Raw genomic sequence first — 25,259 nt, 5'->3', positions numbered from 1 at the left:
CAAGACCTAATTTATCAAATGGACATCTTTAATAGCTGAGTATGTCATCCAAGGCTTGAGAGCTCTTCAATATTTTGTTCATCCCTTCAACCTTTTTCTGAGGAAGCCAATCTCTTCTTCCAATATTTCACACTCATTATTCTTCTTAGCAAGTTGTTTCTCAGTTTCTTCCTTGATACAAGAAGCTTCATCTACTTCTATTTTAAGGGAGATGATATCTAACTTTATTTTGAGGATTTCTTCATCCTTTGCTTTTAGTTGACATATCATGGTGTTTCTTTCCCTTTCTGCTTCATCAACCTGTCCTTCTATGATTTCCAATGCTTCCATTGTCTTCTCAGCTCCTTGTGCTTGTTTCATTGCTTCTTGTAGTTAAGATTTGAGAGAGGAAACCTCTACCTTGTACTAACTAATCTCTTCTTCAAGTTTGTTCAAGCTCTTGTGCTTTTGTTCAAGTTGACTTGACAAGGTATCTTCCTATTTCTTTGCTTTATCGAATTGATTTGTCATGGATATGACTTCTTCATGATGCATTATTTTGCATTGGTGAGATTCCTTCTTAAGCTTGGCAAGCTCTTCATCCCTTTCTTGTACTTGAAGCTTGACAAGGTCAACTTTCTCCCTTGTTTGATCTTGGTCACCATCTAGTGTTATCTTCTTAAGTTCCTCATTTTGCTTTTTCAAATTGTTAATCTCTTCCATGGCTGCCATAAGTTGAACGATGAGGTCTTCTACAAAATCTTTTTCATTCTCTTCATCTTCTAGGTCTGGTTTAGCCTTGATATCATCATTCTCATTTTCAGCTTCTATGATGGGTTCTGGATTTCCTTCTTGATTTCCATCATCTTCTTGATTGATGGTCGTGGTCAATGCTCCTTTTGAGTGAAGGTCATGAAGTTTGTCCCATATACCCTTTGTTGATGAATAATTTCCTAGATTGTTCTTTATAGAATTAGGCAACCCATTCAAGATTGCCTTCATTTCTTTTGCATTATACTTCTTGGATTCTCCATCCATCCTGCTATCAACAATCACTGATTTCCAGATTTCAATGCCTTGAGTCTGTAAGAAATTCCTCATTCTTACTTCCCATATATTAAAGTTCCCATTGAACCATGGAGCCTCCTCAAATTGATTGTCTTCTATTTTAGTGGTAGAGGGAGACACATCCTTAGGAGGATTGGAGACGTTATTCCTTGACTTCACCATTTGTGTTCTAAAGATCAACTTTCAAGCTATTAGGCTTTGAATGAAGGTATTGGCTCTGATACTAATTGTTGGAAATACTGAGAGGGGAGGTGAATCAGTATTTCTTTTTCAACTATTATTTTACCAGTTAAAACATTTATATTCAGAACACAAGATGAACAACAAATATCAATTCTTTTATTAGTATAATATTTGCAATAAAATAGATACAATATATAAATGGTTGCAATCAATTGCCAAGAACCAACCTGGACTTTTGTGAGGCTCCAACCTCCAGAGCACCAACTCCCACGGACTCCAATTCTTCCAGTTCCTGAGGCACCAGTCCCAAGGACACCAATCCTTCCTACTTTTGAGGCACCAACCCCAACGGTTTCGACCCAATCTTGTCAAGGCATTTTTGATAGTAATGTTCTACTCTCAAAACTCTTCTTTACTAAGTTCTATCTGTTTACAGCTTCACTGTAGTCCCCATGCTATAGCATCAATGACAACTAGTATTCTTATGAAGGAGTCTTTACAACTCTTCATACTGTCCACACAGAGTCTGTAATAGCCTTCATGATCTTTGATAATGTCTCCACACAGCTTTAGTGAGTCTACTATTAGTTGCACTAAGCTCTGCACAAGAACCAATTTTCTATTCAAGCATCTGTTCTTACTATCAAAGTAAATACTTCAGCATGACTACTTCTTTTCTAACTACTTCTCCCTTCAGACAATGTCAGATAAACCTTTATTTATTACATCCTAGAATTATTCTATAGACTGCATTGTGTACTTGATTAATTCATCACAGGCCTAAGTCTTTCACAGTGTAACACAAATAACAGAGATGCTTTCCCTTTGAATGCCTCCTGTCTTGTTCGTCCTTCGGTCATTTTCTATTCTGTTGGACCCTCCAGCTACCTCTTTTTCTTCCAGCCCTCTTTCTTAATCAACCTTCAACTTTCCTTGTTCTCTGTTTTTTTATATTCCTAATGCCTCTGACCATCGGTTTCCTCTTTCCGTTGGCTCTTCGGCTTCCTCCTTGGTCGTTGTAGTTTCCTCTGCACTCACTTGATCCTTCAGCTTCCCTCCTCAATCACTGTAGTTTCTTCTACCTATTCAAATTACCAATGCTTCACAGACACATTATTTCAGAAGAGAAAGCTGAATTACCTAGGAATTGATGCTTATTAAACAATATCTGAGAGATTCCTTTTTTTCTTTAATAATGTTCATACACAAGGCTTTACTGTTTATGGAGAGACTATACCTATCAAGAGGCGCCACATGCCATGTCACCATCACAATCGTAATCACCATCGCAATCATAATCACCATCGTTCAGGCCCACTGAACTATCAGAACCGTTATTTATGCACTTTGGCCTTCAAAACCCCGGGCAATACAATTATTTGAAATACATAGGAATATATGGAAAAACTTGACCGAAACGCTTAAGGCTAGACTTCAAATTCATTACACCCGCATCTATAATGGCATCAGGTCCGCTCCTCCACAATGTTATCGCAATCTGCAACCGTAACTTCCGAAAGTATTTTATAAGTCAAGCTCATTACATCAGTGATGGCCGATGGCCCTGCTAGACATGATATAGTATTAATCTGTGTTACAATAGGACCATCGGTTCTACAACATATATCGCAATTGGCGCTTCCAATGCAGCAAGGCCTTAAGCACTTGCGATATGGTGGATGTGACATAGCATTAAGTCATATTACAATGTTGCAACGGGTCTGCATAATTTATCGCAATCGATGCTTTCAGGGGTGACAGCCCTTTGTACATTGCGATATGCGAGTTCCAATAGGCAGATGCGATATAACAATAGAGCATTTCATAATGTTGCAGGGAGTCCACAAAGTATAACAATTATATATATATATATATATATCACAATTCGCATGTTTTAATGTGGCAAGGCATAGAGCCAGAATATATTAAATACACTGAAAAGCATGCATTGGAACACTTAGAGGACTTCACCTGTTTATGCCCCTGTACATATATATCATCGAGTCCACACATGTATATCATAGTTGGGGGTTTCGGGTAGTGGCACATAGTAGAACCCCCCGATATGATTTCTCTGATATATATGTATATTCTGCCTCTGATAGTGTATTCCGATATATATGTAAACTCCGTCTATTTTAACTCTTCTGATCTTCTTTATTGCTACGCTCATTTAACTCTTCTACTCTTCTTTATGCTCCTCCGATAGTTCTTCTTTAGCATTTATATGGCATATATATGGCTCCTCTGATAGTTTTGATAGCACTGTTTATGCTCCTCCCATATGTTAACTCCTTTTTTTATGACTTCTTCCTCTCGGTTCTTCTTGGGCATGTATTACATGCGATGCTCCTCTGATGTGGCTCCTCTTGCTCCAATGTCTTCTTTGATACCTTAATACTTTGATGACTTCTATCTTTTTCGATATGCCTCTCTTGATCTGATATTCTGCAATACTCTTAAGCATAATTGATAGCTTTGATATGCCTCCTTTGTTAACTCCTCCGTTAACAAACTCTTACTTATGCTTGGCTTTCCTGATGGCCTTGGTCCTATTTCTTCATGGATCTACTCTGCTTCCCCTTCATGGGTCATCTAGTATCTAGAATATTGCCATATTGACATCAATGATAACCTAGGTCAACATTTTTAGAGAAACCTGATAGAAAACCAAAGGACCCACTTACTATTCATGTCATGGGAAAATTATCAGATATGATGTTGGGGAAATTTACACCTATCAAATACAGGGATCCTGGGAATCCAATTATCACAGTGCAGATTAATGGGGTGGATATCCGAAATGTATTGGTAGATTTGGGGGCAGTTATTAATGTTATAACTTTTGTTATTGTAATTACCTTGGGTCTACAGAACCTTAAACCAACTCCCACTGTCCTAGATTTAGCAGATCGGTCTACTATTAGATTGGTAGGGAAGCTGGAAGACATCACTATTTCAGTAGACTCATGGAAATACCCTATTGACCTTCGGTTTTACATACCCAATCCCCAGCCAATGGGTACCCTTTGATTTTAGGAAGACCTTGGCTCACAACCGTGAATGCTTACATTGGGTGTTGGTCTAGAAACATGCTAATATCCAATGAGGAAGTTACAAAGAACCTTTTACTATACCCCCTGTAGAACCAAGTTCATCAGATAAACTTGGATCTACCTTGATTCAAAAGTATATACCTGCCAAAGAGCCCAAACCTAAAGATGAAGAAATTATACCCATCATTACCATCAACGAGGCTCTCTGTTTTAAAGATGAAATGGAGGATGATGTCATTAGTACCTTTCTTAGCGATCCCGACTTCGTTTCTAATTCAACCCGTCAACTGTTAGAAACTTTCATGAGTTGCAATATTTAGGAAGATATCAAAATAGAAACAGAAATAGAAAACATTCATGAAATTTTGTTTGGTAACAGTGTTCCTATAGAAATTGAACCAGGGAAACAATGAATATTAAACCTGACCTTTCACACTCCTAATCTGAACAGATGCTAAAAGTCCTTTGGGAGCATAAAGAAGCTTTTGCTTGGGAGTATATTGATATGAAAGGCATCCCTGCTAATTTATGTACTCATCATATATACATTAAAGAGAAATGTTGACCTATTAGGCGGCCATAAAGAAGAATGTATCCTGCCTTAAAAAACATTGTCAAAGATGAATTGCAAAAGCTATTAGATGTGGGCTTTATTTATTTGATATCGGACAGTCAATGGGTTTCCCCACTAGTCATTGTTCCTAAGAAGAATGGAAAGTGGTGGATCTAGGTTGATTACATGGAATTAAACAAAGCAACTCAGAAAGACCATTTCCCCTTACCCTTTATTGACCAAGTCCTTGATACGTTAGCCACGAAGGAGTTTTTCTCCTTTCTAGATGGATTTAGTGAATATAACTAGATACAAATAGCTTCTGAGGATCAAGACAAAACTACCTTCACATGCCCTTAGGGAACCTTTTCCTACCGAGTCCTTCCATTTGGCCTTTGTAATGCACTTGCTACCTTTCAAAGGGCAATATTAGGAATTTTCTCTGATTTAGTCAATGACAATGTTGAGATATACATAGACGACTTTACCCCATATGGGGATTCCTTTATAGAAGCTTTGAAAAACTTAGAGAAAGTACTTGAAAGATGTAGGTAGACACATGTTTCTCTAAGTACAGTCAAATGCAATATGATGATGAAGGAAGGGATAGTGTTGGGACACTTTCTTTCAACTACAGGAATTTGGGTTGATCTTGCAAAGGTAGAGGTAATTTTAAAATTCCTTATGCCCAGGACACCGACACAAGTACGTAGCTTTATTGGTTATGTTAGCTATTATAGGTGTTTCATAGAAAAAAATCTAAAATAGCATTCCCACTTTTTCAATTGTTGCCTAAAGATGTAGAAATTGTGTTGATAGATGAATGTGAAGCAGCTTTCATAGAAATCAAAGAACTAGTCTGCAAGACTCTGATATTACATGGTCCTGACTGGAAGCTTATGTTCCACATCTCTACTGATGCTTCTCAAATAGGGGTAGGGGTGGTTTTGGGGCAAAAGGAGGACAAGAAGTCATATGCAATTTACTATGTCAGAAAGATTTTGACCCCTGTTGCATTAAATTACATGATAACTGAAAACGAGTTTTTGGTTGTTATTTACGTTGTTAATAAATTTGGGTATTACATCACAGGATATCCTACTTTCGTGCACATTGATCATATGGCTCTTGGGTATCTGATGAACAAACCAATAACGCCTGGTCGTGTTACAAGATGGTTGCTTTTAATTGAGGAATTTGATAGTACCATTGTAGACAAACTAGGGAAAGATAATGTATTCACAGATTTCCTATCTATGATGGATATTAGTGATGAAGGTACACCTGTAGAGGTTAGTTTCCTAGATGAACGTCTTTTTGCAATTTCTACTAACATTCAATGGTATGCATATTTTTCTAACTTTCTTGCTACAAGAAACGTACCTCAACACTTGTCTTACAGAGAACAACGAAGGATTATCCATCATAGTGCTCGTTATTCACGGTTAGAGGGATATCTCTTCTATACATGATCTAATCAGCAAATTCAGTGTTGCATAAGTGGAGATGACATCTATGATGTCCAAAGAGCTACTCATGACGGCCCATGTGGGGGACATTTTGTAGATAAGTGAAGAGGTCATAGGGTGTTACAAATGGGATACTATTGGCCTTCAATTTTTTGTCATGCAAGGAAATATGTTAGAGGGTGTGATAGTTTCCAGTGGATGGGTCAACCTGGTTGGGTAGATGAAATTCCACTACAGCCTCAACTAGCTCTTGAACCCTTTGAAAAATGGGCTATTGATTTCGTTGGGCCATTTAATCTGCCTTCACAGCAGAAATTTCACATTCTATTTTGCATGGATTATGTAACAAAGTGGGTAGAGGCCAAGGCTATTGTGAAAGCAATAGAATGGTTTGTCACAAAATTTTTATTTGAAGATGTTCTTTCACAGTATGGAGCTCCTAGAGAGATAGTTTCAGATGGAGGGGCACAGTTTACATCACATCTGATAGCAAGACTCATGAAGAAATATGGAATCAAGCATAGGGTAACATCTCCATATCACCCTTAGGTGAATGGTCAAGTTAAGAGCACAAACAAGGTACTAGATAATATTCTTATGAAGATTGTAGCAAACTATCACCAGAATTGGGCTGAAAAAATTCCTGACACACTATGGGCATATAGAAGAATGTGGCGAAACATAATAAAGTTTTCACCATATGAGCTTGTCTATGGGAAATCCCCTTTGTTTCCAGTGGAATTTGAAATTAAGATGCTTAGGACAACCTTTGAAGTAGGTTTAGATCTTTCAAAAGCCCAAAAACACCGTGTGGAATAGTTGAATGAGTTGGATGAAATTTGTTTGGTAGTTGTCCAAAACACTACTCCAATTCATTAGCAGCAAACTAAATGGCATGATAAATTCATTAAGAAAAAGGTGTTTCAAAGAGGGGATTGGGGATTACTCTATGATTCTCGATTCAAGTATTTTAAGGGAAAACTCTGCTCCATGTGGATGGGACCATATAAAGTTGATACGGTGTTTGATAATGGGACTGTTAGACTTATCACAATTGATGAGGCATATACTCCCTTGATTATGAATGGACATTGCCTCAGATTATATCACCGTTCAACTTCAAGAGACTCCTTTATCAAATATCTCTCTGATAACTCTGGTTTTGATGTTATTAGTGTAGGGAATTCCTCATCTTCACCCCTGATTTAAAATATATATATATATATCTATATATATATATATATATATATATATATATATATATATATAGATATATATATATATAGAATGTTGTTAATACTTTATCAATCTTTTTTTGCAGGTACTTCACTGGCATTGTTACTCCTCCGTTGTTGTTACTCTAATGATGGAAATTTAGTCTAAGTACTTCATTGGTGTTGTTACTGCTCCGGTGTTATTACTCCATCGTGATTTCGTCTAGGTATTCTGTTGTTGTTACTCCTTCGGTGTTGTTACTCTGCCGGTGCTATTATTCCATAGCGATGATGATTTTCTCTAAGCATTTTGGTGTTGTTACTCCATCATGATTTCGTATAAGTGTTCAAGCAGTGTTGTTACTCCTCAGATTTTGTTACTCCATCATGATTTTGTATAAGTGTTCAAGCAGTGTTGTTACTCCTCAGGTGTTGTTACTCCCCTGATGTTGTTACTCCCCCACTGTTGTTACTCCATCAAGATAAGTCGTTGAGGTACGTCCTTGATCAACTTTGTGGATTTTATTAATAATTCATGTAATATGACTTGACATGACCATGGAAAGTCATCCATTAGTTGGGGGGAGGTACTATAATGATGGATCATTATTACTTTTATCAAACCTTGTACTAAGCATGATTCTCCACCATATTTCGCACGATGTCAATATGCATAGGGACTTGAAGTCAGTGTTGTTGTACTAATGGAAGGTTCTTTCCAATGCTGTGAAATAATTACCATTCTTTCCTTTCATTGTTATCCATTATACGTCATGATTTTTCTATATTTTCATCGTTATCCTTCTGATTTTTACTCTCACTACAAATCTACATGTCGACACTCCTTCCAGATGGTCTATTATTACTCCAAAGTCTTGTTACAAGTTATTTCGGAATGGGTGGACAAGTTGTGAAACATGAACCAAAGAATATAGAGCGGGTTGGATGCAATGCATATGTTTGGCAAGTTTTTTTGGATGTAGGGAGGCATGTGTATTTTGATAGACTACAAGGATTTAATGAAGCCATCACAGTGGAATTTGCATTAAACTTGGAAGGAAATCACTCTAGAGTCCGTGGATTGGATATTTTTGTCACAGAGGAAGCTATTTCAATTGTTAGTGGATTGCAACAAAGAGGTCATAAATGGTTCTCTCAAAAGTCTCCTCTGTCAGAGTTCCCAACATTGTTTTTATAGGATGGGAGACAGTGGTCCAGAAAGGAAGAGGGTATGATCATAAATCACTGCCATATCCATGGGGTGAGGTGGCATATTTTGTAATGAGGTATGTTACCTGTGAAGGTCATTTCTCTACATTGTTTAAATATCACTTCAAACTTCTTGCATGCCTTTGGTTTCGACATGCACAGGTTCATGCTTTGGATATGCCATACTTCCTATGGAGCAACCTTCACTTAATGGCACAATCTACTCGGTGGTCTTGAAAACCATTAGCATTTCTTACAAATAATGGGTTTGTAAGATTATTGGTGATGCATGCTCTATCTTGGACCTATGTGGCTTGGCCACAATTCATCGAATTGGAAAAGGAAGAACTTGTGGGCATGCTACCCGTAGGAGAAGAGGAAGAAGATGTAGCAATGGCATAAGAGGCCATACATGATGTTCTTCTAGTGTCACCTATTGGCCCAACAGAGATGGATGTAATTGAGGTAGAAGAGAGTGAAGTCAACATTTCTCCACCAAAACCAGCGTCGACTAACAATCAAGGAGAAAAATCACCACCCATGGGTGCAGTTATAGGTGGTGCTGACAAACAAGTGCCAGCATCACCCATATGAATAGTTGAAGAACCTGTGATTGAGAATGTAGGTGGTGTTGTCACACAAGAACTAGCACCACCTTTCCAAACAATTGAAGAACTCTTGGTTGAGAATGTAGGTGTTGTTTGTACACAAGAACCAACACCACCAGTTCAAAGAGTTGAAGAACCTGTGATTGAAAACATAGGTGGTGTTGTTACACAAGAACCAACACCACTTGTTTAATTGAATATGGAACCTTTGGGGGAAACAGGGGCTGCAATCCACTCCACTCAACAAGAGACAGTGTTGGTTGTTGAGAAGAAGGACAACTTGGAAAAAGCATAGGAAGAAAGAGAAAAGGGGATCACAGAACAACTGGTGGATATAGAAAAAGAGGAAGGAGAGCCTACGTCAGTAGGCATTGAGAGAATGAAAATTAACGAAATCATTACTTATTCTCCTTATCTTGCATCCTTTTCAAGAGGGCAAGGAAAACCCTTTCCTCTAGACATATGGAGAAATAATAAGCTTCTCCTCTGCTCCTAAAATTTGTTGGTAAAGATAATGGCACCATTATCGACATGGTAATTCAAAAACCAGTGTTGATTAGTGAAAGAATTGAAAAAATTTAAGGGTTAGAGGTCAGCATTGTCACGCAAGAACCAGTGCCAATTGAAAAACAAAATGAATAAGCTTTGGTCAGTGTTACTCCCATAGAAAATACTACTAAGTCGATGGAGGAATATGCATCTACTGACCCGCAAGGGCCAGAAACTATTCCTGAGCCGATAGAGGAAGATTTTGTTGATCATACCAACCCACAAGGGTTAGAAACTACTTATTAGTAGAGTTAGAAGATTGTTTCATATGAGGCTGACCCACAAGGGTTAGAGACTATTCCAGAGTAGGAGGGAGAGGAAACTATTGATTAGACTAACATGCAAGGGTTAGAAACCATTCCTGAGTAATTGCAAAAAGATATTGCTAACAAAACCAACCCTCAAGGGTTAGGAACCGTTCCCACACAAGTGAAAGAGGATGGTCAGGAAGCAGAGCAATTATAAGAGAAGGGTTTCAAAGACACTACTACACAAGACTTTGTAGTGAGTCCAGAAGCATATAGGGAGGATGTAGAGGTCTTGAAACCTGAAGAAATAGATGGCAGGATTGTTCCCCAAGTTGAGAAAGCAACAGAAGAAATCAGAGTCAAACAAGATCCGATTGACGATTTTGTAAACGTCAACCCGCTAGGCCTTGGACTAGCTATGAGGCCAATAGAAGAAATAGTTGTGAAACAAGAGTTTATCAAGTAATGTGAAAAAAGGAGACCCCCTCTTAAGGAATGATATCAGGCACAATTCAAAGAAAATATGCAATTGAAAATGGAGATCATGAATTTGAGGAAACAGATGTGGAACCTACAAAGAAAAGTGAGAAAACATAAGCAAAACATTGTGGAGCCCTTGCTTGAAACTGTTTCAATGAAAAAATAGACTGAAGACAAGCCAACGACTTCAGTAGCTGCAGATACATAGTCGTTCTTGCATATGATCAAGGCACGAGAGTTTTCCATGTTTTCAAAGATTTAGAAGTGGTAAGCTACAACAGCTTGCTTTCAACGAGGGTCCATTCTTGTATAGGCACATGGGAAAGAATAAAGAAAACTCGTGAGAAAGCTACGAAAAAAGTCTCTCGTTATATAGAATAGATAGAAAAGTAAAATTGGAAGCAGGAGAAACAACAAAAGAAAATTGAGGGGATGGAAGAATAGGTGAAGTTACTCAAGGATGATAAGGAAGAGATGTTTACCTTGGCTCAGCGGGAAATGGCTTGCCATCCCCCTGTTCATAGATACACCTTGTTCCTCCATGAACAATATCTATTCTATTTAGAAATCATACGCCAGGATCTTAGTCATGATATGGAAGATTCAATGCAATTTTCACGCATCATGAGATGCCACAATGTTTTGGATCAATATTTGATGTGTGAATTGTACATGCATGACTACTTCTTGGGCAATGATCAATCATTTAGCCTAGTGCGATATGTAGGTGTTGTTGGGAAAAGTATCTATTCAGAACGCCCCTATCCCACTCTAAGGTGTGACAGTGCCTTAGCAACAAACAAGGAAAACTACTTGAGTATTCTTCTTTATGAAATGTAAATGAAGAGGAAGGATGTAACTAACCTGTGTCTTTCGCTAGTTTGTTGATCCAATCGCTCCTCTCTTCAATAGCTCCCAGCTCCCTGCTCCCTTACCGGCCCAGCTTCACCGAATTCCTGCAAGATCACAGAAGAGAGAAACTACGAGAAGATATAGATTTACATTCATAAAAAGCTTAGGATCAGATTAAGCTAAACATGCAAATATAACAAAACATCATTGATACACAGCATGTAGGAGAAACTCAAATAATTTTATTGATATGATAAGAAAGTCCAAGAGGAGATACAACCAAGTGAGTCCCGATCTAGCATCTACCTCCTAGAAAAGGAATCCCTTCCTCTCCTCCAACAAAGCATAAATCACCCAATGTACTAATCTCAATCTCAAACCAACAACAATTCTCTGCAAAGTACAAAATTCCAGCCTCTGGATCTCTGGGATGAGGGATCCATATATAGATGTAAGCAGAGAGGATGAGTCAGCTTATGTTTTGACTTGTGGCTTCTCTCTGTCAGTTCTTGCTTCCACTTGGAGACTGAGAGCCTCTTACTCATCCTTGGTCGAACTCAATGAGGCAAGTGTCATTGAGGAAGATTCTGGAAGCTTCCATTGTTTGTACAGCTCGCGGAATGACACTGCCATTTGGCATTTCTCGCTCAGCGCACCCTGGTAGTGCATTCAGGTGCGTTGCAACGCACCTAGCTAGTGTACTGGGGTGCTTTGCAACGCAGGCAGCTAGTAGAGCATCTGAATTGATCCTGATTTGACTAGTTTTGAGCAATTTCTGGTGGAGAACTTCTGGGAGAAGCTGTCATTTGTTCACCTTGTTTCTTTAGGAGCTGAAACAACATCTTTAGGGACTTAGGATCCCTTGGTTTATGGACATTTCATGCTTATAGCTGTAAGGCACAAAAATGTCTATAACAGTTGCCCCCTAAAGTATGAGGCCGTTTATCGGGTGAAATGCTTTATTAAGAGGATCTGAAGTTCTTTCAATGCTGGGAGGAGACCTGTAATAAGATACAATACAATACATTATTTTCATACTGTTTTCATGATCTAGCTAAGGCAGGCATTCCCATGCTCAGCTTTATAAATTCATTTTTTATGTACATCGGACAGACAATCGTCTGATGGTAGACTGATGATTCTGATGAAATCATCATCCTTTTGGTAGGATGATTATCTGTGCTGTAATGCTGTACATGTAAATATCTTTATTTTTCCTGAATATATATCGCAGCCTGGATGGATGAAACTAGATCCGGGGTCTTCAATCTCATCCGATCCTCACTCTAAGTACAAGTCGATCCATGTGAGAAATGTTTTGAAGTCGAACATGGAAAGACATCGCTTGATTACCAGTCAATGATGTAAATTGTTAACAAGCGCGAGAGGAATCACCGATAATGATAATGACCCTCAAGGTACTGCAGTACAATTCACGTGGTGTGAATAAAGGACTTGGCGTCAAACACCACGCAAAATCTTTCGGTCGAAGGTCATTGAGGTATACCTGTCGCCGAAAGTGAGAAACTTGCCATTGAGGTATGCAAGCTTCAAAGTACTGAAGGGGTGTTCCTAGATCAACTTCTTGGATAATGAGCTGATGTCGACAAGAAGCGATCCGTCAAAGGAGGGCCTTGATGTATCCCACATCAATGACACGGAACGGAGAAAATGATTTTGATGGAGGTGAAAACGATCTGATGATATATGGTTCAGGGTGGCGGTCATGAAAGAATGAAGTATAATGTATGGTAGTGGATGGGACACGGGTGACTTCTCTGGATGACTTCTCTTGAACATATCGGCGACACTTGTGTGATGGATCGGTAGCATTTACCCCAAATGTGGATGGTATGGTGAGACCATGGTGATGTGACCGGTGAATGAAACAACCCAACCCGACTCAGGCACGGAGTGGAAGTGTCATGTTCAAGAGCGACTTGCTACCAATAAAGTTTCTTTGAGTTTCTTCCCAATTTTTCCCCAGTCATTGCTGACCAGTACCTCTTTATTTTTGTCAAGCTTGAGGAGGATAACATATGCTTGTTCTATAATTTTCCCTTCGGGCAAACCCATCGCTATGTTTTAACGAGCCTAGCGATAGTGAAACTCGTTCTCGCCTAAAGACAAGTTTGTCGCTATTAGTGTTTTTAACGAGTTTAACGACAAAGATAACTCGGTCCTTTTCATTTTTAGAGAGTCTGAAAGGAACGTAAAGGTAACTTCGGAATTCCTTTTTCGTCATCTAATCCCTTAAGTCCGAAAAAGTATAAAATAATACAGAAGGGATGAATTTTCGATAGTTTTAACGAGCCGAACAATACAAGCGCTCGATCTTTTTGTGCAATAATCCCTCAGGTCCAAAAAGATTAAAATCTAGAGGAGGGATAGCACTTCTGGTCGCTTTAACGAGCTGGAAGGCCAAAACTCGGCAATCTTTTCATATTTTACGAGTCAGATGAAAAGAGCTTAAAGAAGACTCGTCTTTTGAGGAACGAGTGATAAGACGGGTAGCAGTTGATTCCAGGTAAGGGTTGGAATTTTCCAATCACGACAGTGTCACAAGGATGGCTAGTGAAATCACTCTTCGCAGTTGTTCCTCAATATGGGTAAACAATCAAATGGAGGTGAATGATCAGCCAATGGAAAAGTGGAGGTGACGGTGCAAACACGACCAAGGCTTTAATGGCTGATACTGTTACATTCATGGTGGTTATTTACCAGAGGATAGTTCATTTTTTAATGAGCTTAAACGTGGATTGAAACACTTGCTCGATCTTATGTTTATTTTTTAACGAGCATGAACTATGTGCTAAAACTGCTCGATCTTATGTTTATTTTTTAATGAGCATGAACTATGTGTTAAAACTGCTCGATTAATCCAGTCATATGATAAGAACTCGTAGGATTAGTCATTTCCAAACTTGCATAATGAAAGGATCCGGGGCAAAGCTTTGTAAGGTGCAAGCTCCATAAACTCTCCAAGCAATAGAGGAAAGGATACTCACAGATGCCCCTCATCAATGATGGTGCCAGCCATGACCATTCTGTATATTTGAATGATAATTCTGAATGGTATGCTTGTTGGTAAACGGGGTCTGCCTAGTTGATTCCAGTCGAAGGAGACAACTAGGTTGCTTGGAGGTGGGACCGAGTAGATGGCCGGGTACGGCTCTGACGAACTTCCTTCCTGCGATAAAGGAATGGGTAGGTTGCCCCCGTGTTCGTCGGAGTCTGTGTTGATGAAGAGAATTTGGATGGTGTCATATTTATCCTCTTCAGTGACTGTATCATTCGAAGATAAAACCTCTGAAGGCAAGACTGGGTCAACTGCCGCCTCGACCTTTTGACTTTCGTCTGGTATGGATTCAGTTGGTTTATCTTCAATGATAGACGCTTCAACTGGCCACTTGAGTGGGCCAGCTGGATTTTCAACTAACGAAGGACTCGGCAAGAGTTTTTTATATCCAGGAGGGAGTCGTAACGGTGAAACCGGATGATCTTCCAAGACTCTTTTAGCCTCGTCTAAGAAGGGACAACGGTGGAGGGCATGGTCACCTTCACACAATCTACAGGGAGGTCTAGCTCTCCCTTTTTGTCCTGGAACTTCACTTTCGCTAGTTGACGGTGTGCTTTCAACATGGCTATCAGAGGTTGACGCCACCGGATTGTGCAAACGGGGAGACCAGTTCCTTAGTATCCGAGGGATGCAGGGACAATCTCTATGAAAGTGGTCTCCCTTGCAAATGACACATGGCGATTTAGGCCTGGTCAGTGCAGTGTGTGGATTTTCATTAGACGACACTTGTTTTCCCTTATTTGCCTTTGGCTCCTTCTTCTTCTTCTCTTTCTTCTTCTTTTCCTTCTTCTCCTTAGGAACTTGGTTTTTAGCTTTACCAGTCCCGTCACGCGAAGAGGAAGGAAGAGAGGAAGAATTAGAGGAAGTAGAAGGTTGGTGGGAAATTCTGGACTCGTCTAACTGCTGATTCGACTGTTCAGGAATAGTGGTGTTCTGAACGACATTGGTTGAGAAGAGCCAGACCGGCAGGCAATTGTCAGTCCTGGAAGCGACAATGTGGCCATATGGGGCGCACCAACATCTCCCCAAGAGGAGAAAGGACTAGGATTTCCACCAAGGGGAATTCCTTGGTCGGTAGGCTCCATTTTCTCAACCTAAAGATCAATGCAGGAAAAGGGTATGAATATTCCATTTAAAATAAATTTTAACGATGCTTGGACACAACTTGCTTTTTCAATTTTAAAGAGTCTAGAAAAAGCAAAAGATGACTCTAGTCTCCTTCGATTTTTAATAAGCCTGAAGTGACAAGTGCTGAGATGGACCTTTTCCGTTAAGGAGTCTGAAAAGGAACGAAAGGGACTGCTCTGGAGTTCTAGGTAGAGGGTGTGCCAAACCAATCGCAAAACCGCAGAATACTTTTTAAGGTACGGGCAGTCAGTCTTCCCGAATGCTGTGTTCAGTGCATTGCGATCAGTAGGGCGGCCGACACGGCTTCCTATGGATAAAGGTTTTATGCCTATAGGGGTCTCCCAATATATACTCGATGGTACGTGGGAGCACAATCCGTACTGGCACTTATTGTCTCTCAGGAGGAATCACGCAACCATCAGTGAGGCAACAGTTACCAGGTTTTACGACGCCGGAACACATCTCTAGCCTAGACCTCTATGTTGTGCGTTAAGTTACAAAGCGTTGTTAAGTTCATTCAATTTATTTTAGGTTGATCTTTCTTAGAAGTTTGCCTTTTTGGATCACCACGAGATGTAGATACAATTCCTAAATGCAGTCTAAAGATGATAAGCAAGCTTTTATCTCTTTTCAACAATGAAAATCCTAGCTACAAGGGGAAAAGAAAGACACAATCTTTTCTCAAAGAGCATAGAGCACACTGTAAATGCACTTTTCCTAAATCAAATCATACAAACTGTCAAAATGCAAATGCACATATGCATGTATTTGTTTTCACTTTCTTAATATTGATGCCCAAAAAGAAAGTTGTTGTACAAATTTGAATTCGATTTCAAGTGAAAAACACAAACAAGCTCCTTCTTGAAATCAAAAAGACGATTACGACACTTTATGATTTTGAAGTAAACACTTGTTTCGACACTAGAAATTCACAAATTCAAACCAAAAGACAAAAGTAAAAGCGTAATCAACTGTCAACAGCAAACAAACTTACTCCTAAGATCAAAACGACACTTACGACAGGTCTAGATCTAAGGGCGACAGTACGACTAGTTTACTTTTGTAATGGGAAACTGCAAATGACGTAACAAATACACAAAAACAAATACAGTTTCTTTTATACAACTGAGGCGGAATTAAGGCAAAGAAAATGGATTTTCAGATAGGTACACACACTGATAACAGGCTGCAAAAATCAGAGATAAAACTGAACAAAAGGAAGCAAAGAACCACAGCTGCACAGGGCAAAGGCTGATCAACTCACCTATTGCACAGAGAAACTGAATTGCAGCATAGGTAGCCCTCTCGGGACCTGCTTTGAAATGCAGAACCTCTTCACAGAGCCTACGCTGAAGCAGAAACGAGAATTGTCTCTGGGTTCTGGGTCACGGTTTGCAGTTTAATCTATGGTTTTTGGCCGGATAGAAGCTATCAATGAGGTACAATTAGAGGGATGATTTAAAGGAGGACTAAGAGCTATTACAAAGGGTTGTTAGAGCATTCGTGGATCAGCTGTTCAGATCATAAACAGGCCCAGTGAATGGACTAGAGTAGCAGATCTCTACTTTGCATTTGTAAATGGAAAATGCAGTTCGATTCGCCACTCCTAAGTTTATGAGAAGAACAACAATAGAAACACAAATAAACTAACTAGATACGATCCCCAGCGGAGTCGCCAATTTGTTGTTGGGAAAAGTATCTGTTCAGAACGCCCCTATCCCACTCTAAGGTGTGACAGTGCCTTAGCAACAAACAAGGAAAACTACTTGAGTATTCTTCTTTATGAAATGTAAATGAAGAGGAAGGATGTAACTAACCTGTGTCTTTCGCTAGTTTTTTGATCCAATCACTCCTCTCTTCAATAGCTCCCAGCTCCCTGCTCCCTTACCGGCCCAGCTTCACCGAATTCCTGCAAGATCACAGAAGAGAGAAACTACGAGAAGATATAGATTTACATTCATAAAAAGCTTAGGATCAGATTAAGCTAAACATGCAAATATAACAAAACATCATTGATACACAGCATGTAGGAGAAACTAAAATAATTTTATTGATATGATAAGAAAGTCCAAGAGGAGATACAACCAAGTGAGTCCCGATCCAGCATCTACCTCCCAGCAAAGGAATCCCTTCCTCTCCTCCAACAAAGCATAAATCACCCAATGTATTAATCTCAATCTCAAACCAACAACAATTCTCTGCAAAGTACAAAATTCCAGCCTCTGGATCTCTGGGATGAGGGATCCATATATAGATGTAAGCAGAGAGGATGAGTCAGCTTATGTTTTGACTTGTGGCTTCTCTCTGTCAGTTCTTGCTTCCACTTGGAGACTGAGAGCCTCTTACTCATCCTTGGTCGAACTCAGTGAGGCAAGTGTCATTGAGGAAGATTCTGGAAGCTTCCATTGTCTGTACACCTCGCGGAATGACACTGCCATTTGGCATTTCTCACTCAGCGCACCCTGGTAGTGCATTCAGGTGTGTTGCAACGCACCTAGCTAGTGTACTGGGGTGCTTTGCAACGCAGGCAGCTAGTAGAGCATCTGAATTGATCCTGATTTGACTAGTTTTGAGCAATTTTTGGTGGAGAACTTCTGGGAGAAGCTGTCATTTGTTGACCTTGTTTCTTTAGGAGCTGGAACAACATCTTTAGGGACTTAGGATCCCTTGGTTTATGGAAATTTCATGCTTGTAGCTATAAGGCACAAAAATGTCTATAACAGTAGGAGATATTCAGCTCAAAGATTTTACCTCCTACAACCTCAGCCAGGTTAAATGGAAGAAGTCTTTTGATATGTTTGAAGAAAACTAGGTAAATAGGCCACATCTCATCATGATGGAGAGTTTTTAGTCTATGAATGTTTATAACAGACATGAAACCCTTTTAGGAATCGAAGGATGGAAAGAACATATGTTGGCGACTCAGCAATGGTGTGCTGATATATGCACAAAATAGATCTTCACTTGTTAGGAGGAGGCCTGGGATAGTTGCCAGAAAAGGTGGATGCTTTCGTCATCAGTTGTGAGGATACGTGGGCCTTTTGGGGCCACCAATTTTGCTCAGGCTCTAAACAGGGTACCCTGGTACATTGCGTGTATGTGACTTCGTGGGGTTTGATGGATGGGCTTAAGGTTTCGATTTCCCATCATCTAGCTATGAGCTGATTAGTACACTTCATATTATGAGGTAAGCGAGGATTGGTGGAAAAATTCCATCCAAATAGATGGGTATAAGCCTCCAAGGACAGAAATGTTTGTAAAATATGATCTTGCATAGCTTCATGCTAACCATCGCAGCTTGAACCCAGACTTGTGTAGGCGACGAACTGCATGAAGACATGCAATAAGGCCATTTGGGGGTAGATGTTGGTGGCTATATTTGCATACTTTTACTCACCCTTTTTACCCTGTTCTTTTATCCATTTCATGCCAATAGTGGTTAATTGATATCTTAAATTGTACAAATATACCTCTCGTCATGTCTTTATGATTATTGGTCATATATTCCAATTTTGATTTGTCCTTGAATTAAAATTGAGAATTAAAATTCGAATTTAGTCTCGCTAGCTGTTTGAAAAATAATTAATTAATTCATCTTGACTTAATTAGTTGGAGAAATTCAAACATGAAGTCTCTGTGAAGACATGCAACAGTTATCCCTTTGATTGAGGAAGTTATCCCTTAATTAAGAAGATAAGGATGAGTTGTAATTAGCTAGCTCAGTTAACTGAGTTAAGTCCAGATAAATTAGTTCCAAACAATTGGAGGAATTAATTGTGAGTTTAGTGAGTTAATGCATGCATGCATGCAACTAGTGTACTCCAGATAACTAAATATTCTCTCATAAATAACCAATGCATGTCAGTTCAGACAGAGACCCAATTGAGACTAAAGACAGGGACATTGTACTATCAATTGGAGGAAGTTTCCTATAAAGGAAACTTGTCCATACAGAAGGAATTATCTCCTTCAAGACTACGTAGTTATTTCAGAGGTCAGAGTAGTGTTTGAGGCATTATTACACACAGGTGGCAGCTTGAGGACCCAGGAGAAACTGTGCAAGGAAATAGGAGGCTTCGAAGACTAAAGGAAGGCATATGTGTTGTCTATTCTGTCTATGAGCAGCAGTGAGGGATTGTATTGAGAGCTGGATAGCTTGAGAGTTAAAGCTTTGTGTAATCCTGGGATATTTCCACTTGTATGATAATACAGACAACAGGGTTTTCAGCCAAGGCTTTCCCCAAAGAATTCTTTTGTGTTTCATGAGTGATTGAATCTTCTTCTCTGTGGATAATCTGGTAAATACTACACAAAATATATGTATTCTGTTTGATCTTGCTCAAAATCGATTAAGCTTCCTCAAGTTTGGTTGTAGAAATAGATTAAGTATTTTTCTTTAGTACATTGCATAATCAGTTTAATCTACAGTTTCTCTACAATATGTGTAGAGAGAAGAATTTCTACATGGTATCAGAGTTAGCTGATCCATAGAGGAATTTCTCCATGGTATCAGAGCTAATTTTATCAGAGCAAAGGTGATCAAAGCGGAGAATAGTATACAAAGAAGGGAGAAGGGAGAAGTTTGAAGTTCTTAATTGTAGGTATAGAATTGATTTCTTATCACATCTCAAAGTTCACCAATGGAGTTCAATTACTTGAGACTCGAGTATGCCCTAGATGGCAGCTCGAATTACATAGCTTGGAAGGATTAGATGGAAGCGGTATTAGAGGACAATAGTTTGAAGGACTTCATTAATCAAGAATTCCCCAAGCCAGCAACAGCTAATGCCCAAGAATTGGCGAAATGGAAGAAATGTGTGGCAAGAGCAAGGAAGATTCTTCTAGAGGGAGTTTAAGACCATATTGTCTCAAGTCTCCATGGGAAGGAGACTTTGTTTTCAATGGGGAAGACATTGAAGGATCTATACCAGAACAAAAATGACCAGAGGAAGCTGGTGCTAAAGTACAAGCTTCGGAAAATCAAGTGTGAAAAGGGCAACATGATCTCCACATATCTAAACAAGCTCACCACATGCAGAGATGAGCTTGGAAGCGTAGGAATCATAATAATCGATGATGACATGGTGAATCTTGCTCTCCTCGATCTTCCTAAGGGCTAGCATAGCTACTAGGACTTAGTGAATGGAAGAGAGAAACTGCCAGATTGGGAACAATTGTGGTCAGATCTGATGCAGGAGGAGTTCAGGAGGAGCACTAGAGATGTTTCTTCATCCAAGGAGGATGAAGAAAATCTAGCCTTTGCCAGTAAGGCAAGGAAAGGGAAGGAGAAGGATTATCATTCCAAATCGATTTCTTCCCATGGTGGGAAGAATATTGACAAATCTAAAGTGCAATGCTTTAATTCTCATGAGGTGGGCCATTATCCAACTAATTGTCCATTGAAGAAATCCAAGAAGGGATCCTTGGAAGGATCTGACGGTGAGGCATTGGCCTCTCAGTTCGAATTGCATTTCGCCCTCATCACATGCATGTTTTCATCGATGATGGGTTGTGGTTGGTTTCTTGACAGTGGAGCCTCATTTCACATGACCGGCGATAAGATTTTATACAATACCTTGGAGGAGAAAGACCTCAAGATACTCATAGAGATGGGTGACGATGAAAGGTATAGTGTTTCACGAGTGGGAACAGTTGCTTTTCAGGGGGAGCATGGAGCTTTTATCACCTTAACAGATGTGAAGTATTTGCCAGGGCTAAAGAAGAACTTGGTATCGATCGCGATTATGGAGGACAAAGGCTACGATGTTGTCTTTATTAAGGGAGAGGTTTTCCTTAGACACATCACCACACGTCAGGTGAAATAGATCGGTTCATAGGTATCGAACTTGTATGCTCTTGAGGTTCAAGATGCATACAAAGCCTTGAGGAGCAAGGCAACTGTTAGAGACTTGGTGGTTGAGAGGGAGAGTACATTATCTCTCAACATGCAGTACTAGAGGAAGTCTCAAACAATTGTGGAGGAGCCATAATTGGTGAAGTAGCTTCAGGAGGTTGTGGAGTAGCCACAACTGGAGAAGCCGAGAGGAGATCAAGTGGAGGCATCTACTCATGTAGAGACCTCCAATAGGGGGAAATTTTGATTCAAGTGGGCATAGGGATCACATGCAGCCATACCTCCAGCGGTGAGGTGGGGAAATGTGAAGTGATAGTCCCATGAAGGCTAAAATAGGGGTAGGATCCTTGAGGTACCCAGCCTCTTTGATTAGACCTTGCTATGAAAGCTCTGACGAGGAATAGCAGGACTCAATCAGTGGGTCGAGATGGATGCAGATGGAGCAATAGAGAGAGCTACAATGCAGGAGTCCCAAGACAACACAGAGCTAGCAGATTGCAACAATGCGAGAGGCACAGGAGTGTTGCACCAGTGCACGATGGCATAGAGAGGTGTGCAATGATGTGAGATGTAGGGAGTTGTTGCAGTAGCTTAGAGGTCAGAGAGGGAGCACTTGTCAGTGGCAGAGGGAGCTTCAACATCAGAGGGTGTTTCTAGCCCAATAGGGAGGTCAGTTGGGAGATCAATTACTTACTTCTCAGTAATTGAGTTGCAGTGCAGCATTGGGCAACACGATGCAACATGATGAGAGGAGGTGCAGTGCGGATGCAGTGTTGGGAGATAAGACTAGCAGTAGGAGGAATCAATGTGATTGATGCAGTCAGAAATCAAAGCAATAGAGGCTAGAGTAGTCAGATACTTAAGAGCATAGAGGCGCAGAATTTCCAGTTGAGAGAGGCAATAGCAGTCAGAGACTTTGATGACAAAGGCATCATTCTGATTCAGGTAGGATATATTTTTTGTTTCTGGAGTTGCTGGAGAAACAGCACTTGAGAGAAGTGTTGCATGCATAACATTCCAAAGGTTCAGGATTAGGTTCGAGTTGTATGTCTTTCTTCTTTAGAGGGGGTGTTAAAAATAGCAACAAGAAATGCTAAAACTAGAAATTCTAAAAATAACATTGCTATAAATAGTATTTCAGGATATACTCCAACTCTGTTGGAAATAGAAAAAAATATAAATGCTAAAAATAACATTGATATAAATAGCATTTTGGGATATACTCCCATTTTGATTTATCCTTGAATTAAAATTGAGAATTAAAATTCGAATTTAGTCTCACTAGCTGTTTGAAAAATAATTAATTAACTCATCTTGATTTAATTATTTGGCGAAATTCAAACATGAAGTATTTGTGAAGACATGCAACAGTTATCCCTTTGATTGAGGAAGTTATCCCTTAATTAAGTAGATAACGATGAGTTGTAATTAGTTAGCTTAGTTAACTGAGTTAAGTCTAGTTAAATTAGTTCCAAACAGTTGGAGGAACTAATTGTGAGTTCAGTCAGTTAATGCATGCATGCATGCAACTAGTGTACTCCAGATAACTAAATATTCTCTCATAAATAACTAATGTGTGTCAGTTTAGACAGGGACCTAGTTGAGATTAAAGACAGGGACATTGTACTATTAGTTGGAGGAATTTTCCTATAAAGGAAACTCATCCATGTAGAAGGAATTATATCCTTCAAGATTGTGCAATTATTTCAGAGGTCATAACAGTGTGTGAGGGATTATTACACACAGGTGGCAACTTGAGGACCTAGGAGAATCTGTGCAAGGAAATAGGAGGCTTGGAGGACTGAAGGAAGGCATATGTGTTGTCTATTCTATTTATGAGTAGCAATGAGGGAATGTACTAAGAGTTGGATAGCTTGAGAGCTAAAGCTTTGTGTAATCCTGAGATATTTCCACTTGTATGATAATACAGATAGCGTGGTTTTTAGCTGAGGCTTTCTCCAGAGTATTCTTCTATGTTTCATGAGTGTTTGAATCTTCTTCTCTGTTATATGTGTTCTATTTGATCTTGCTCAAAATCGATTAAGCTTCTGCAAGTTTGATTGTAGAAGTAGATTATGTATTTTGCTTTAGTACATTACATAATCAGTTTAATCTACAGTTTCTCTACAAGATGTGTAGAGAGAAGAATTTCTACAATTACGTCATACTTTTTCTTGATCATAGAGACAAATATCCTTTACAATGGAAATCAAATCAAATCAAGAAAGAATCATCGTATGAAAATCAATGTTGTCTTGTGTTGTCTAGAGATGGATCATAAATGAAGTCATATCAATTTCAAAGTAGACTAGATGTTGCATTATATAAAATATGTTATAAATTCAAAACACAATTGTTTCCCCACCTTGAGATCATCAAAACGATCAGATGGAGGATTTGCTGTTGCAACCACAAAGGTACCAGAGTTGAGAAAAATTGTAATTCATGCTTTTGCAATAGATATTGTTTGTTGCTCCATTTCCTTGTGAATATAAACTATGTTGAGATTGCTACTTGTAGGGAGTACACCTACCAAATATGGGAAACGCACCAAACCAATAGTGCTAAATTAGCAAACCCAACTGGTGGTTTCGAAGTTTGCACTGTTGTTGCAGTGGGTCTTGGAATTAGTGTGGGTTGCATCCTCACTGGGAGAGAAAAAAATGCTTCTTTTGAATCACTATAAATAAATTTTTAAAAGGAAACTATGATAGAAGGAACAAAGCGCATTGGCTATAACATTTCCAGCTAAGGTTTTATGGGTACATTAGAGGAGACAGAGTGGCGTCAGTGACTCATTGGTATTGGAATCAATAGGCACAGAGGGAATCTCATGTATTCATATTAAAAAACCATATTATAGAGGATCTTACCTCCTAAAAGAGAAGGAAAAGGAGGGAAAGTTGCGAGAAATGACATTTGCATGGATATATAGGTGGCAATTTGTTGAGACTTTTCAAATGAAGTACAAGATTTCTTATGAAATTAACTAATGCACTAATGCTAGAATTAGCTTCAATGCAAAATGTATAGATACAAGAGAGAAAAAAATGTAGCGATTGGGAGGTTTATACAGTAACTTATAAAGCCTCTAAAGTCTTTTACTTCGAGAATAAGCTAAATAAGATAACCATTATAAAATTTTGAATAAAAATTAAATGTCCAAAAACATAATAATAAACACACAATGAAACTTTGCTTAAAAGCAAAAAATTCCATTGGTTTCCATGTCAATGTAATAGAGACTCAAAAACTAGTTACTATAGTCCCTCCAAGGAAGGGGGACTAATAAACAAAAATCAATAATTTATACTTAAAAAAACAGCTTTTTAATCAATACCATATCTAAATAATATTAAATCAAAAAGGATATTCTTGTTTCACTTTAATATTATTATTGAAATTAAACTTTGTATCTTAAATTGTATTCATATATGTATATATTAGAAATATTAAAGGTTTCCCTTCTTCATTTTCACTATTTTGTTTTGAGCAAAGTTAAAATAATTATTAATTGTTTTCTTATTTATTAATAATTGGGTGCTTAAGTTAATAAAAGTAATAATTGCTTGAGGTTATGGTTTATTTCTTTTTACATTCAAATTCAATTTATACACAGGAAAATGTTCGTTGATTGTGATAAGTCTCATACGGAAGTCATAGGTTATTTATTAAATATTCCGTTGCTAAGTCATATGTTACTTATTACATGCCAGCTTGTGGGCTTCTA

The sequence above is a fragment of the Pinus tabuliformis genome, chromosome 8 (assembly GCF_031772625.1).
Source record: "Pinus tabuliformis cultivar Carrire ecotype Pingquan chromosome 8, CPIR1, whole genome shotgun sequence".
NCBI classification, from domain to species: domain Eukaryota; kingdom Viridiplantae; phylum Streptophyta; class Pinopsida; order Pinales; family Pinaceae; genus Pinus; species Pinus tabuliformis.
This window is presented reverse-complemented; position numbering follows the sequence as displayed.